Genomic DNA, 15,922 nt, shown 5'->3' on the forward strand with positions numbered 1-15,922 from the left:
ATAAACAGTTTGTAGGCTGACAGTTTGTTTGTTTGTTAGTTTGGGGGTTTTATGTATTTTGGTCCTTCTCCCTTTCCCTGTCTTTTTTGTGCCTCCCCCAGTGTCCCCTTGAGCTAAGTGCCCCAAATTAGTGAGGAGAAGTCTCTACAAGGGATGTAAAGCATGGCATTTGAGAAAGGCTGTCTTTCTAGGTCCCGCGTCTGCTGCCAGCATGATGAAAAGTTAATAGGCCAAATACATTTGCTATTTACAGGTGTATAAGCCTTAATCATGAATTCTTTTCACAGCTGTCACTTTGTGCCCCAAGATAGGCCCATTGTCACAAGCAACCTGTTTGTTAAGGAAGTTTAACCTCTTCAGAGTCAGAGTTTGAAATTTCTATCAGTAGAGAGCAAGATTTATAAATGACAAGGACTTAACAAATGACACAGGTGGAGATATTTCTATAAGGCAGGGACAGAAACAACCACCATTACAAGATAGGGCTGATGTACGAGAATCGTGGAGCAGACTAGTGGATTGACTGACCTGTCACCACTCATGTAATTCTCTCAGAGATTAGACCCTTTTTGGTGTATACCAATGTTATCAAATCTGTCTAATCGTGAGGATCACTTGCATGGCTTATGGTTACGAATACAGATTCTTGGGGCTCTCTGGATAATCGAATCCAGTAGATATGAAGCAGAATTCAGGAAACTCAATTATTAACCAGTACCCCAGGGGATTTTATTGATTGAGCAAGTGTGAGTAGTACTGATTAGTCAATGTATGCCATCGGCAACACTCTTCTTTCTACCTGTAGTTTATTTCAGTAGACCCTGAAAGTGAGGTTTCTGAAAGGCTTTGGAAAGAATTCTCCCTGCTGAAGCCTTATCACTGATATGCTCCACATATAGTTGTATGTAAGTGTTCCCTACTCTAATGCAGTCTGCACACTGCAAACGCCGAGAGCTGTTGCTGTAACCTAATAGCTCTCTGCTGTCCAGATTCTCACATGCTTATTCCTTCCTTTTACAGAAAATAGTACTTTTGTTGAGTTTTATTTGTTTAGGGCTGTGCTCTCTATTTAACTATTCACTATGTAGTCAGACAAGTAACTGTGGTTCTTGGGAGAAAAACATACACACAGTATTTTTTTAAGTTTTTTTTTAAGTTTTTTTTAATGTTTATTCATTTTTTAAGAGAGAGACATAGTGTGGTGCAGGAGGGGCAGAGAGAGAGGGAGACACAGAATCTGAAGAAGGCTCTAGGCTAAGAGCTGTCAGCAGAGAGCCCAACGGGTGGCTTGAACACAAGAACTGCTAATCATGACCTGTGTCAAGTCAGATGTTTAACCGACTGAGCCACCCAGACGCCAAGTTTTTTTTAATTTTTATTTATTTTGAGACAGCGAGCATGAGTGGGGGAGGGACAGAGAGAGACAGAGAGAGATAATCCCATGCAGGTTCCATGCTCTCAGTGCAGAGCCTGACCCAGGGCTTGAACTCAGAAATCTTGAGATCATGACCTGAGCCAAAATCAAGAGTTGGTCACAAAACCGATTGAGCCACCCAGGTGCCCCACACAATTTTTCCAGGGTAGCTCTTCTCCAAGTGATAATGCAAGGGTTCAGTCTTCTTCCATCAGGACTTCTCCAATTCAGCCTATGGTTTCCAGCTGCACGGAGAGGGAACAGACAAGGAGATATGGATCTCCAAGGATAGTTTGGGACTACAATTGCTTTATAAGAACTAGTCATTTGTCCCTAATGAAGCTGGAGAGATGTTTTTACTATTTCTACATATACAGTATGAGGAATGGGACACACCATGGATGCTGCCAGGCTATTCCACTGCCCTCTTCATGTTCAGTAATATAACTTCTTTCTTCCAGGCTCACCATATAGACTGATTTGTACCAGATTTAAAATTCCTGAATGGGCTTCCTAATGTGTTTTCTTTTTTTTATAATCTTAAAGTAAATAAAATAGTAGATACTTCAATCACATTAAGAGCCCAGAAGGGGAATTAGTAAAACACCAGGTATCTGTTTTCTTCTTCCTTTTTGAATAGGAAAGCTTTTGAAGATGCACATTTTTATTTTGGTTTTGTGTTCAAAGTTCTAACTCCGTGCAATTGTTTAAGCAAATACCAGTGAGTTTTAATCTTCTGGGAACAAAGGGAGATTATTTATTCCTTTCGCACAGAGACAAAAAAGACCCAATCCTCTCAGCACATACCCACATCACTGTTGGTAAACTAAGTGTCCTCAGAAACAAGGCTGTCTACACACAACAGTAATAACATTCATTTTTCTCTGTAGACCTTCAGAAATACAATATGGCTTTTATTTCCCTTTTTCACACGTTAGTTCCAGTCATTTACCCATATCAAAACATTCAAAGCAATTATTTAATTCTTTTATTCTTCATTCAGATGAAGTATATTACACATCCTTCTGAAAATATTGAAAAAAATTGTATGTCTTTTCTCCAAAAGCAAACCAAAGACACATATAAACAATACTTATGTGTAGTTTTGACAGGTTCAAGTCTCTTTGACGGCATCCATATCATAGATGTAAGTTCAATAACTTTTGACTTAGAATGGAAAACTAAACAATGATGATAATTTTAAAGCTTTGTAGAGTGCCTGAAAACAAAAGACTAAGTTTGCAGACACGACAGGTGACTGATATATTGAAGCCGTGCTAGCATACAACTATTGTTTGCAATTAGTTTCATTTCTCTATTCCCACAAATAATTGGAAGTGCTCTTCCCACATACAGTACGTGAAGCAAATAAATCATTGCTCCTTGGCCTTCAGAAATACGACCTGGTTTCTATCAAAATTTCTCTCCTGTAGCTGTCTGCCTTTCCAAATTGCGTGCTTATTTCTACAAATCCTTTTAACAGAAAAAAGAAGTTACAAGTTTTTTGTTTTGCTACATGTTCCCTGACTTGAACAATTTCAACAACCATTTCTTCAGGCAGCTTTAACTTTAATCAGTTTTGACATTCTGACTGCCCTGTTCTTGGAGAGGTTGATTACTTCATACTCTTTGACCCAGAAGTGATATCTCGCTATATTTTTATACATCCGTATCCCAGATTTTCTAATACTTTCTTGGTTCTATCTTTATTATTTTGAGCATTTCAGTAAGTAACTAGATTGGAAAACATTACCATTTTTTAGTCCATGTTAATCAAGTATACATTACAATGATTTCTATATTCAGCAAAAGTTGGGAATGGAATATGTGCATAAATTTGGATAAGCATAATTAGTGCAGTGAAATCTAGATTTGCTTGTGAAGGTAATGCATATAGATATGTGTGTGTACAAATTTGTATTTGTTTCCTATTGGTATGATAACAAATTATCACAAACTTTTAGATTTAAAACAATACTTATTTATTAATTTCCAGTTCTGTGGGTCTAACACGAGTCTTACATAAGGCTAAAATCAAGGTGTGGGTAGGGCTGTGTTTCTTTTTGGAGTCTCTAAGGGAGAATCCTGTTCCTTGCCTTTTCCAACCTCTAGAAGCTGCTGGTATTCCTTTCCTCCATCTTTAAAGCAAACAGACCACATTTGGGAAAGGTTCCCCACGCTCAAAGATCCATGAAATTAGATTGGGGCCACTCAGATAAGCCTGGAAAATCTCCCCATCTTCTCCCCAACGTTCTTAACCTTAATCACACCTGCTAAATTTTTTTTTGTCATGTAGGTAACTTACAGGTGTTATGCATTAGGATATGGACATTTTGGGTTCATTAATCTCATATACATGATGTTTGTACTACATTTTTATATACATATATATGTATATATGTATATATATATATAAAACACATACACACTTTTATATACATATATATGTATATATATGTCTTATATGATAATCAAATGAATATATATATATATATATAACACATACACACTTTTATATACATATATATATATGTCTTATATGATAATCAAATGAAAACACATGTAACTATTACCTAGGCTAAAAAATAATATGACAAAAAGAAAAGACCATTACTAAAAAGATTATTATTAAAAAAGAAAAAGACTATTACTGGTAGCTTAGAAGCCTTCCGCCTCTGGTTTGCTCTCCTCCCATAAACATAGCCTTTTTCCTTCTTCCCTACCTCTCTTCCTAAAGAACACTGATACTGGATTAAGTGTTAACTTCTCTGATAGACATTAACAGTTCTCATTAATTCTTTATGTACCTTTCCTACCTGGCCATATAGGAGACAAAATTTTCCAGTCCCTCCCCACTCAACAAGTAGGCAAGGCTGAAAAATGAAATATAACCGGAAATAAAATTTCTTACTACTCTGTGAAGCAAAGTCAAGTTCTAGGTAGTCCTCAACTCTCTTTGGCCTTTTGCTAGGAAACAGTGGTAGAGCAGAAGATTAAAGCAGCCTGGATTTGTGTGTTATCACATATAGGATGCCATCATTTGCACTGAACTTTGCATGAGCAATAATGAAGCTTAAATTCTGTAAAATTATGGAGATTTTTTTTTTTTTGGCAAGTGACACAGACTTACCTAAGTCATATAATTATTAATTTTCTCTACCATTCTCCCAATTCTCCATTAATTCTTAAATGATGGGTTAGTTTCCTTATTCTTCAAATTAATACATATGGCATAAAATTATACATATTTTTATACATATAAAAATGCTTTTCATATTTTTATATGTAAAAGTATGCAGTTTTTCATTTCTTCTCACTTACAACATTTTATCATAATGATATATTATGTTTCAAACTTTGCATTTTGCCATTAGCGGACATTTGAATTATATTAGAAGTTTTTCTGCTGTGAATAACTTTGTTTATGTGTTCTTATACATGCCTGGTGCATATGTAATATCATTTCTCCAGTATATAAATGAAAAGGAAATGGTTCGGTTGTAGGATAAACACATATAGAACATCTTAGAAACAAGTTTTTTAACTTCTACCAATTTTTACTTCCACCACTTTTAGTGAAAGTCGTCATTCCCAGACATTGTTGACAATATTTCATGTTGAGATAACTCTGAATTGTTCCCAAGGAGATAGGTCTATTTTATTTTATGGCCATGCTAACTTACAGCTATCTATTAGTAATGAGGCTGAGCATCCTTTCAAATATTATGGCTTATTTGGAATAATTCTTTCTATTAATTCCAATATCTTGTCCCTTTTCCAATAACTTGTTTCTTATTGATTTACTGGAGTTCTTTATAGGTTCTAAACACAAGTCCTTTATCAATTACATATGTTACAAATAATTTGTTCCAATTTCTAGCATATATTGTCCTTATCATTAAAGTGCCTTTTCATTTACAGAATGTTTTAATTTTATTTTTTTCCATTTTTAAACTTCATTTTTTATATTAAATATAATTTATTGTCAAGTTGGTTTCCATATAACACCCGATGCTCATCCCAACAGGTGCCCTCCTCAGTGCCCATCACTTTCCCCTCTCCCCCACCCCCCATCAACCCTCAGTTTGTTCTCAGTATTTAAGAGTGTCTTATGGCTTGCCTCCCTCCCTCTCTGTAACTTTTCCCCCCTTCCCCTCCGCTAGAATTTCTTAATGTTAATGTAATAAAATGTATTCGTCTTTCCCCACTTTCTCCATTTGTAAACTTCCCAGTTTTTGTGTCTTGTTACAAAAATCCTTGCCTATCCATACAAAGTCATAAGGATATTCTTCCATATTTTCTCAAAGTGTGATAGTCATGCCTTTAATCCACTTGTCATGCATTTTCAGATGTTGTGCAGTGTAGAGATCTAACTTCATTCTTCTCCTTTTCTGTAACCAAAGCCCCTCGCGCTATCTACTGAAGAGTTTCTATACATGTATACACCTCCTTATGTTTTCTTTAATCCATTGCTATTAACTCCTATACCATACAACATCAATTTGATGTCTCAATTTCCCTTCTCAGAAATATCTTCCTTTGGCTAATTTCGGCTTTTAGTTTTCACATATGAATTTTAGAACTATCTTGTTGAATTCCACATCAAACCCTATGTCGGATATCCAGGGCTAGCTTTCAAAAATTACTCATGTGCCATACACTGAACACTTCCACTGTTGAGAAAACAGCCACATGGCAATAACTAAGTAGACAGAAGATGAACTATTTTATCTAGAAAAAAAGAGGACATGATTTGCATAAACAGCTAGCCAATTTATGTCACTATAATTTCTTCTGGATACCAAATCTTTATTTTAATGTTCTTTCTACAGACACAACAACATGCTCGTGGATCCCCAAGACAATTTACGTTCCCATCAAATCATTGCATTCAGCTCAGCCATAGGCTCTCTATCTGATATATAGTTTCCTCTATTATATCTGAGCTTGCTCCTTTACTCTAGCCACTCATGAGCTACAAAGACAAGGTTTCTATCACCCCTTGACCAATTAACAGTGGTAAGAGAGCCCAGGAAAACTATAATAAGGACTCTTATTCATAAAATGGAAATATTGAGATACACAGCAATCACTGGCTACAGTGATCATGAAATCAGGGTGGAGAGTCCTTGTGAGATTCTTCTCCTTTGTCACTTCAAGATACCAATTTCTTTAGTGAGCAGCTCGAATGAGCCAACCTCACAATCTATAAAAATTTAAATAGCAAAAGATATTAGCTCTTGTTTACATAAACTCCAAAACACGTTGTTATTTGATGGGTGACTCTTCTCCACACAGACTCCTTCCATCTTATGGCTTCATCACTTTTACCATAGGACTTCCAGATTTGCTGTGTTATCTCAAACTTACAAGAATATCAAGAACACAGAAGACAGTGAATGGGAGAATTTTATGGGCCTGGGTCTCTACCTGGGCCTGGACCTGGCCCTGGAAGGGGACCACATCATTTCTGCTTAATTTCTAGTGAACTAGAACTTGGCCGTAAGGAAGTTTTGATTGCATGAGAAGCAGAGGAATTTAGTCAAGCTTTTGCCCACCCAAGAAGAAAAGGAACTTGGTTCCACAAACATCTGCTTGTATTTGCCGATATTTGCTTATATTTGTTCATATCATATAATTTTTTTTGGAGAAAAAAATCTTGGATTCATGCCATAAAGAAGTAAAAATATGAAGACAGAATCATATAAATAAAAAATAACATTACATTTTATTCAGTTGGTGGTGCTTATATACCAGTAGTTGTGAAAAGACTCTTAAAGGCATAAGGGAGGCTGGGTGGCTCCAACTTGGGCTCAGGTCATGATCTCATGGTTTGTGAGTGTAAGCCCCAAGTCAGGCTCTATCCTGATAGCTTGAAGCCTGAAGCCTGCTTTGGATTCTGTGTCTCCCTCTCTCTCTGACCCTCCCTCTCTCACAAACACACTCTCTCTCTAAAAAATAAATCAACATTTAAAAACTTAAGAAAAAAAGATATTTAAAGGCATAACACTGAATTCTTATGACATCTGAAATACTGCCTTTGATATTTACATTCACCAATGAGGACCCTAAAGTCAAGTGAAAGCTTCTTGCCCAAAGTTATATGGCCCAAAACATGATATTTTGTACCATGATCCTTGTTTATCTGATTCTGTAACTCTCACTGCTAAAAATTCCACATTATATCCAACGGTCAAATACACATGAATCCTTCTGCTGAGTAGTAAGGAAAGAGTTAAATGGGATAAAGAACAATATGCTATGTATTAGGCATTAAGGAAGGCAGGTATAGACTAAGACGTGTAGATTTAGGAAGAAATAACTTTTTAAAAATTTTTTAATGTTTATTTTTGAGACAGAGACAGAGCATGAGTGGGGGAGGGGCAGAGAGAGAGAATGAGAGAGAGAGAGAGAGAGAGAGAGAGGCAGACAGACAGAGACAGAGAATCCAAATGAGTCTCCAGGCTCTGAGCTGTCAGCACAGAGCCTGATGTGGGGCTTGAACTCACAGACTGTGAGATCATGACCTGAGCTGAAGTCAGATGCTTAACCGACTGAGGCACCCAGGTGCCCAGGAAGAAATAACTTCTAAGCTACCAGCAAATATAAACTAAATTATTACAATGTGTATAGTATATCTCCAATAAACATATATTGAAATACAATGTGCTTTTTTCCTTTTTTATTTTGGTAAAAAATTCATAAATAAAATTTATCATCTTTCAACGTCTATTTATTTTTGGGACAGAGAGAGACAGAGCATGAATGGGGGAGGGGCAGAGAGAGAGGGAGACACAGAATCGGAAACAGGCTCCAGGCTCCGAGCCATCAGCCCAGAGCCCGACGCGGGGCTCGAACCCACGGACCGCGAGATCGTGACCTGGCCGAAGCCGGACGCTCAACCGACTGCGCCACCCAGGCGCCCCAAAATTTATCATCTTAACTACCTTAAGTGTATAGTTCAGTAGTGCTAAGTATATTCACACTGTTGTAAAATAAATACCTGAAACTTTTTTACTTTGCAAATCTAAAACTCTATACTCCTTTAAACAACAACTTTCCTCTCTCCACTCCTTCCCAGACCCTGGTAACAACCAATCTCCTCAAAATATGTTTTGAAGACTTGCAATTTTGGAATTTAAGAAAAATGAAAAGATCAATAGGGAATGATCTCCCTCTACATACGGAAATCAACTGTCAGTATGTTCTCCATCTATATTCAGAGATCCCCCAGTGTGTCATTGCATATGAGAAAATGCTACTGTCCACTTAAGGTGAGAAAAAGTATAATATAAAGATGGATAATACAAGCACTTGAAAGACAAATACTCTCTTGTCTGGATAGAAACGCAATGCTTGACTTCCCAGAGTCATGTATGGATCGAGGGGCAATAAATTTTTGACACAGGTGTTGGCAATGTGCCAAGGTAGTGAATGAATATGTAGGAATTCTTTGTACGGGCAATGTCCCTTAATGGTTAAGAGTATAGATTTTAGAGTTAGTGCGACCTGAGTTCTAATTCAGTACCTACCATATAGTAACCTTTTGTCTTTGAAGTTACTTTACCTCTCTGAGCCTCAGTTTCCCTATTTAGAAAATGCAGTGTGTAAAAAATACCTATGTCATAGAATTATTATTAGGATATCCCCACAATTAGTCTCGGGGAAGTTATTTATTGTTTCCAATATCCAATTAGCTGGAGATGCTAGTTATTAGAGGCAAGAGTGGAAGTTGGCCTAGAGGTACGGAACAGATACACAGTAAAGTAAGGAAGAAAGAAAAACACCAAGTAGAATGAAAGCTGAAATTCACCATAAGCCTGATTAAATAAGATCTGTGTCCCTGTTGTTCTCATATAATTCTCATTGTGGGACTTGGAAATAACCTATTCTCCCTACAGAATTCTTCCAAAGAACACTATTTCATCTATATGCAATCCTCTCTTACAAGAGTGGATGTTGAAGTACGACAACACGAAGACAGAATGAACAGTATAAATCGCAGAAATCTTAAGATTCTCTAGAACAAATTATAGACAAGCCTGTCCAGATAATTTAATTTACTTGTCACAAACTTTCCAATGTTACCTGTTTTTGTATTAAAGTACAAAATTTTAAACATTCTACTAAAATGCTATATGACATATTTAAAATCCTTTGGCAAAAATGTTAAAATCATTGCTGCTTTGAGGCTTTGTTCCATTTAAGTTAATCTGTCAAAATTTTTTTTTAATGTTTAAAGTTTATTTATTTATTTTGAGAGAGAGAGAGAGCATGAGAGTGTGCAAGTGGGGAAGGGGCAGAGATACAGGGAGAGAGAGAATCCCAAGAAGGCTCCACAGTGTCAGAGGGGAGCCCGATGTGGGGCTCGAACCCACAAAACATGAGTGGAGTCAGATGCTTGACCGACTGAGCCACCCAAGCACCCCTAAATTAATCTGTGAAATTATTAACTACATTCCTCAAAAATACAGGGAGTTGCAGTCGTGGTTCTAAATATGCTTATTTGTTACTTAACTATGGAATAAGAATGGAGCAGAGGTAAGTATATATTCAGAAGGAAACTTCTGAATAATGTACACTACATAAATTTGTTATATAAAGTTTAAAATAAAATTATATATATCAATGTGTTAAATATATATGGAATTTTATAATATGAAATACATTACATAATGTATTATATAATATGCATATAAAATGATATCTATGCTAAATGTACAATATATAATTGTAGAACATATGATTGCATAGCAAGGTAATTATATAAACATGCCTAAAGAAATAAATATATATCACTTCTTTGGCTCAAGAATTACCGAATATACAAATAACACAAATTTGAAGATTTTCTTTGCTGTTTGAGACTATTCTACTTTAAGCAGCTTTGAGGATACTTTTTCTCTTTCCCAAACCGTCTTTCTCTTCCCTTGGTATCTGAGAACTGATTGAACCTACGGCAGAATAGTGCTTACTACACTGATATGATTCTTTTTCTTATTGGATTATGGAAAAGGCAGAAGTATCTGTGAGGATTTTGTGATAAAATGACTTAGAAGATTTTCTTCTACAGGGAGATTATACATTTCAGTTTCTTAATAGTGCTTAGGTTCACAGTTACTGACGCTTTAGTTATCTAGGCATGACTTACAGCAAGAATCCCTACCAGATTGAATTTCTGCTGAATAGGGCATTCAAGAATTATTTGAGAAACTTGCTAGCTGTCAAAGATGAAAGCAGAATTAAACCAAATATTCTAACATATTGTTAGGGGAAAGAAGTCATTACTGACACTTTAAATATACACTTTGTTTTAAATCAGTTGCTCAGGTTTGACAGCTCAATGGGAACACTAAATATCTCTGCCTAAAATGTGCACACTAACCTTTCCGCAGACTCCCTCATTCATTTTTTCACTGTTTGTGTGTGTTTTCAATATTAAGAAGAGAGCTGTTGCACTAGTTTCTTCTTCATAACAATAATGTAACATGTGATGAGATTTAAAATACAAAATGAGTAGCACATTATCACAGAATGACCCTGGAAACTACTGTTATAGCTCAAAACATCATTTCTCTGCAGATCTATCTTAACATCGAGGGGACGAATACTTTTCTTCTAAAGTGAATTGGAAACCTCATACCAGATCTTGTCTTTAAAGGAATCTACATTGAAAAAAAAAAAATTTAAAAAGGGGCGCCTGGGTGGTGCAGTCGGTTAAGCGTCCGACTTCAGCCAGGTCACGATCTCGCGGTCCTGTGAGTTCGACCCCCAAGGCGGGCTCTGGGCTGATGGCTCAGAGCCTGGAGCCTGTTTCTGATTCTGTGTCTCCCTCTCTCTCTGCCCCTCCCCCGTTCATGCTCTGTCTCTCTCTGTCCCAAAAATAAATAAGCGTTGAAAAAAAAATAAATAAAGGACTCTAGAGTTATAAATAAGAAAAGAATCACATCATTTCCTATGATAATGAAATTCTGAGCAATGATCCCTGAGCAGTGTGCTCAGAAATTTAGGTGCTGCATGATGCTGAGTCTGGATGATATGACAAATTTCCAGATAGCGAGTGTTCAGAGACCAAGGAGAAGAATGCATAGCAATAACTTCTCAGAAACATGGCCAGAATTGGCATTAAAAAAAGCCTGTTGTTGTAACTTACAACTCTCTGTGGTCTATGACTTCACTGCACTCTTTGAACTCTAGCTAATGGACTGAGTTCACTTACTGAAAAACCACCACTGTACTTCCTGAGTCTTAGAACCTGAGGGGAAAGCATGAGCCCAAACTGAGCTTCCATAGAGTAACCAACCCTGAACCACCAGGGCACAGATTCCTTTTTTTTTTTTTTTTTAAGTTTATTTATTTTGTTTAAGAGAGAGACAGAACGTGAGCTGGGGAGGGGCAGAGAGAGAGGGGGAAACAGAATCCAAAGCAGGCTCCAGGCTCTGAGCTGTCAGCACAGACCCCGACGCAGGGCTCGAACTCACAAACCGCGAGATCATGATCTAAGCTGAAGTCAGACACTTAACAGACTGAGCCACCCAGGCGCCCCAAGACTCCTTTTAACTGAACCATCTGGAGCTGCCTTGAGTCCCATGCTTGCCTTAGTCAGATACTGACTTCTCGGGAGTTGCTCTCCTTCATTATATTTAAAAAAAAGAAAAGAACCAATTCTTTAATGAACTTGGGGTTACCCTTTGATGGGCCAGGACCCCTTCCACGAGGCATGGTTCTTCCATGGGGTCGGGTTAGCCTTGCTTTGCCTAGCAGCACCCTCAGCTTAACACTCACCGGGTTTCTGTCTCTATTTATCTATTATTCAAGACTTCTGCATATTGAAAACTACCCTTCGGTGCAAGAAACGTCATTGAAAAGGCACAGTTTATAGAGCTCTAAAAATAGTAGGCCAGTAAGAAAGGAATAAACTGAGAGGTAATTTCTAATGTGAAATGACAAAATTAAACCAAAAAATAAAGAGAATGGCAGTATAACAAAGGTCTTAGGGATGATTACTTAGCAGACACTTGGGTAGACAGATGCAGAGGTGGATGTGGGGATTAGCAGTGATAAGGAGATTAAAGGTGAAGCTATTTGGAGCAAAGTGGGGGAAAGGGTAAAGTCTAGTGATTTAAGGGAGCCATTCCTATTATTGCAATGTGTTTGACATTTCTACAGAAGCTGAACCTGGGCACATCTGTCAGAACATGGGCTGGAAGAAGGGCTTATGAAGGATTTATGGTATGTTTATGTTTTTGTAATTTGGGAAAGACAGACCCTGAACAAAAGACAGAATATTTTCAGGTTAACCTTAGTGAATTTGTCCATGCTTAAAATTGAAAATTTTATCATGTCAAAGTGGTGTGTTATTGTGGATATTGATGTTTTTCTGATCTGTCTTTTCTTAGAACCTGAGCTAGGAGTTATCCTGTGAGTAATTCCTGAACTTTCTATTTGAAGGGGAAGTTTTCAGAGCTGGAAAAAAAAAAAAAAAACAAAAACAAACAAACAAACAAACAAAAAAACAAAAACCTACCTCTTCAGTGCAGAGGAATTGAGGAGGGAAAGAGCTATGCCAGAGCAGATGCTTACTGAAAAGCCAAGACCTGAGGGACATGGGAATCTCAGCTACAAATACAATTCTTTCTCCCTGCTCCCTTTTAATTCATAAAATGTGTCATCTCAGCTTTTATGACCCTCCTCTTTAGCATGCACAGGGAATAAACTCTGGAAGGCCATGAACTTGCCACGGTCAGAGTCTGATTGCCAGTTGAGCACTGTTAAAGGGCACCGATGCTGCAGGATTTTTTTTTTTTTTCAATCAACCAAAATAAAAACATTTAAACACTGTCAGGAACACAAGTTACATATAAGCTATAGAAGCATATAAGTTTATCTGATTTCTGCTTTGCTAAGCACAATCACCTCATCTGATCCTCACAGCAGTAATTACAGCAGTAATTATTATCTCCCTTTTACACACACAACTATGCAACCTCTGACAAATCACTTACTCTTTCAGTTCCAGGTTCCTCCTCCATAAAATAACGAGACCGAGTGTCTATTTCTTTAGCATTGTTCCTTTATATTCCATTCTCATGATTTATTTGGCCTCTGGAATTCTTCAGCTGTAAGTACCAAAATGACTAACTCTGTAAAGGAAAAATCTTACTTCCCACTTCTACACAACTATTCTTCTGTCACACACAGGAAACAGCTGAAATGCCCCTAGCTTGGGGTCTTACAAATGCGGCAATCTATTTCTTCAATCCATCCAGGGACTGAGATTTTTAAGTTGCTCTACCTTCTAGAGAACTGTCGATAAAACAAATCATTGATTTTGCGTGTGTGTGAGTGGGTTTATGATGTCTCCTTCTTTATATTCAATATCCTATGAGGAGTCTTAAGGAGCCGAAATACTAAATTGCAAAGTTCTCAAGCAAAGTCACGCAGTCATTGTCCACCAAGTTTGAACACAGTCTTCATTTGTCTTGCTTACTGCTCTATTTGTAAGTGGACCTGACATGTAAAAATAGCTCCAGCAGTAAACCTTTGGCCTCAAAGTGGCTACCATTCCCCACGAGTGCTTTTATAACCATAGCTTACTTTGTAGTAAAGTTGTAATGACAGCTGTCATCAAAAGGCTTTCATGAAGCATTTGCTGACCTTTAGAGGCTGCATGTAACAAGTGCTGTTGTAAAATCTTCAGGGTCTTGCTTTGGAGTCTCTTACTTCAACATAGTTGTCACATGCTTAACTCTAAATGTACCAAACAGAATCTGCTAATTCAAGCCATTTATTTCCCTGATGGTTACCTCACTCCTTATGTATTCAGAGTTCCTCTCACGTGCCAGAAACTATATTATGTCTAGATGCATGATGATGAACAAAATAGTCATGCTCATATCCACTTGGAAATCACTACCTACCAGTGTTGCTAGACAGAAAATAAACAAACATACAGATAAATATACATCATATTTTCATGATTTTTGAATAGCTGGGAGATGCCTTTCCTAGTTCCTATATCATTATATCAGTGTGCTTTTAACCATTTGTTTCACAAGTGTATAACTTCTCAAGTACTTAACACTGATTGACAACGGAATGTGTATTGAGGGTGGGACAAATACTGACTTTTTTTTTTTAATATTACTTTTTTTTGTTTTTTTGTTTTTATTTTTTTTTCAACGTTTATTTATTTTTGGGACAGAGAGAGACAGAGCATGAACGGGGGAGGAGCAGAGAGAGAGGGAGACACAGAATCGGAAACAGGCTCCAGGCTCTGAGCCATCAGCTCAGAGCCTGATGCGGGGCTCGAACTCACGGACCGCGAGATCGTGACCTGGCTGAAGTCGGACGCTTAACCGACTGCGCCACCCAGGCGCCCCAATACTGACATTTTAAAGGCAGTGGACCAAGGCTCTTCAAACAGTGGTTACCAAAATCGTGAGTGGGGTGAGAAAGAAGACGTTCATTGAGGTCTTTCAGTTCCATAACATTTTTTTTAAAGTTCTTATTTATTTATTTTGAGAGACAGAGCATGAGCGTGGCAGGGGCAGAGAAACAGGGAGAGAAAGAATCCCACGCAGGCTCCACCTGTGAGAGCAGAGTCTCACACAGGGCTTAATCTCAGAAATTGGGATCAGGACCTGAGCTGAAATCAGATGTCCAGCGCTCAACCTACGAAGCTACCCAGCCACCCCTGTTAACACATTTTAAAAATCAACTTTAGGGAAGCCTGGGCAGCTCAGTTGGTTAAGCCTCCAACTGTTGGTTTTGGCTCAGATCATGATCTCCCGGTTCCTGAGTTCAAGCCCCGCATTGGGATGTGTGCTGACAGTACAGAGCCTGCTTGGAATTCTCTCTCTCTCTCTCTCTGTCTCTCTCTGCCCCTCCCCTGCCGGTGCGCTCGCTCTCTCTCTCTCTCTCTCTCTCTCTCTCTCTCTCTCAAAATAAATAAACTTAAAAGAATCAACTTTAAATTTCTGGTATCTCTAATCTTTAAAAAAAAGTTTAAACTTGATAATCTTCATGTCCATAATATAAACAAGTATGTTAGGAGTATTTCAAAGTGAATGCTTATGTTTTACCTTATGCCTGTGTTTTTACCTCTACTCAGTGTCATGGGGATCGTGCAAAGTGCCAATGTTTAATAATTAACACAATGTTTCTTAAAGTGAGATTTAATTATGTATCATTTAGTACTTGCTAGAAATAGACTATGCTAATTTTAAAATTTATTTTCAAGCCTTTCCTTCTAATCTCATAGGTATAAGTAACATATCAAGGATAACCATTGAGAAGGGGATGTTTGTCTTCATTCTTTATAAGGTACTTTTTCCCCCCTTGAGAACAGATTTTACTGAGCCACATGAAAAGATTTTCACTGTAAAGAAAACAATTGTAGAGGAAGCAAGCAAGTCAGACAATCCTTAGAAAAATCTGTTCAAATTATGCCAAAAAAATATGAATGATGGTAAGTGTCAGGTTAACTATCTTATATATATGGTTTGT

This window comes from Herpailurus yagouaroundi, unplaced genomic scaffold (genome assembly GCF_014898765.1).
Source record: "Herpailurus yagouaroundi ecotype Mexico unplaced genomic scaffold, PumYag 164, whole genome shotgun sequence".
In the NCBI taxonomy this organism is placed as follows: Eukaryota; Metazoa; Chordata; class Mammalia; order Carnivora; family Felidae; genus Herpailurus; species Herpailurus yagouaroundi.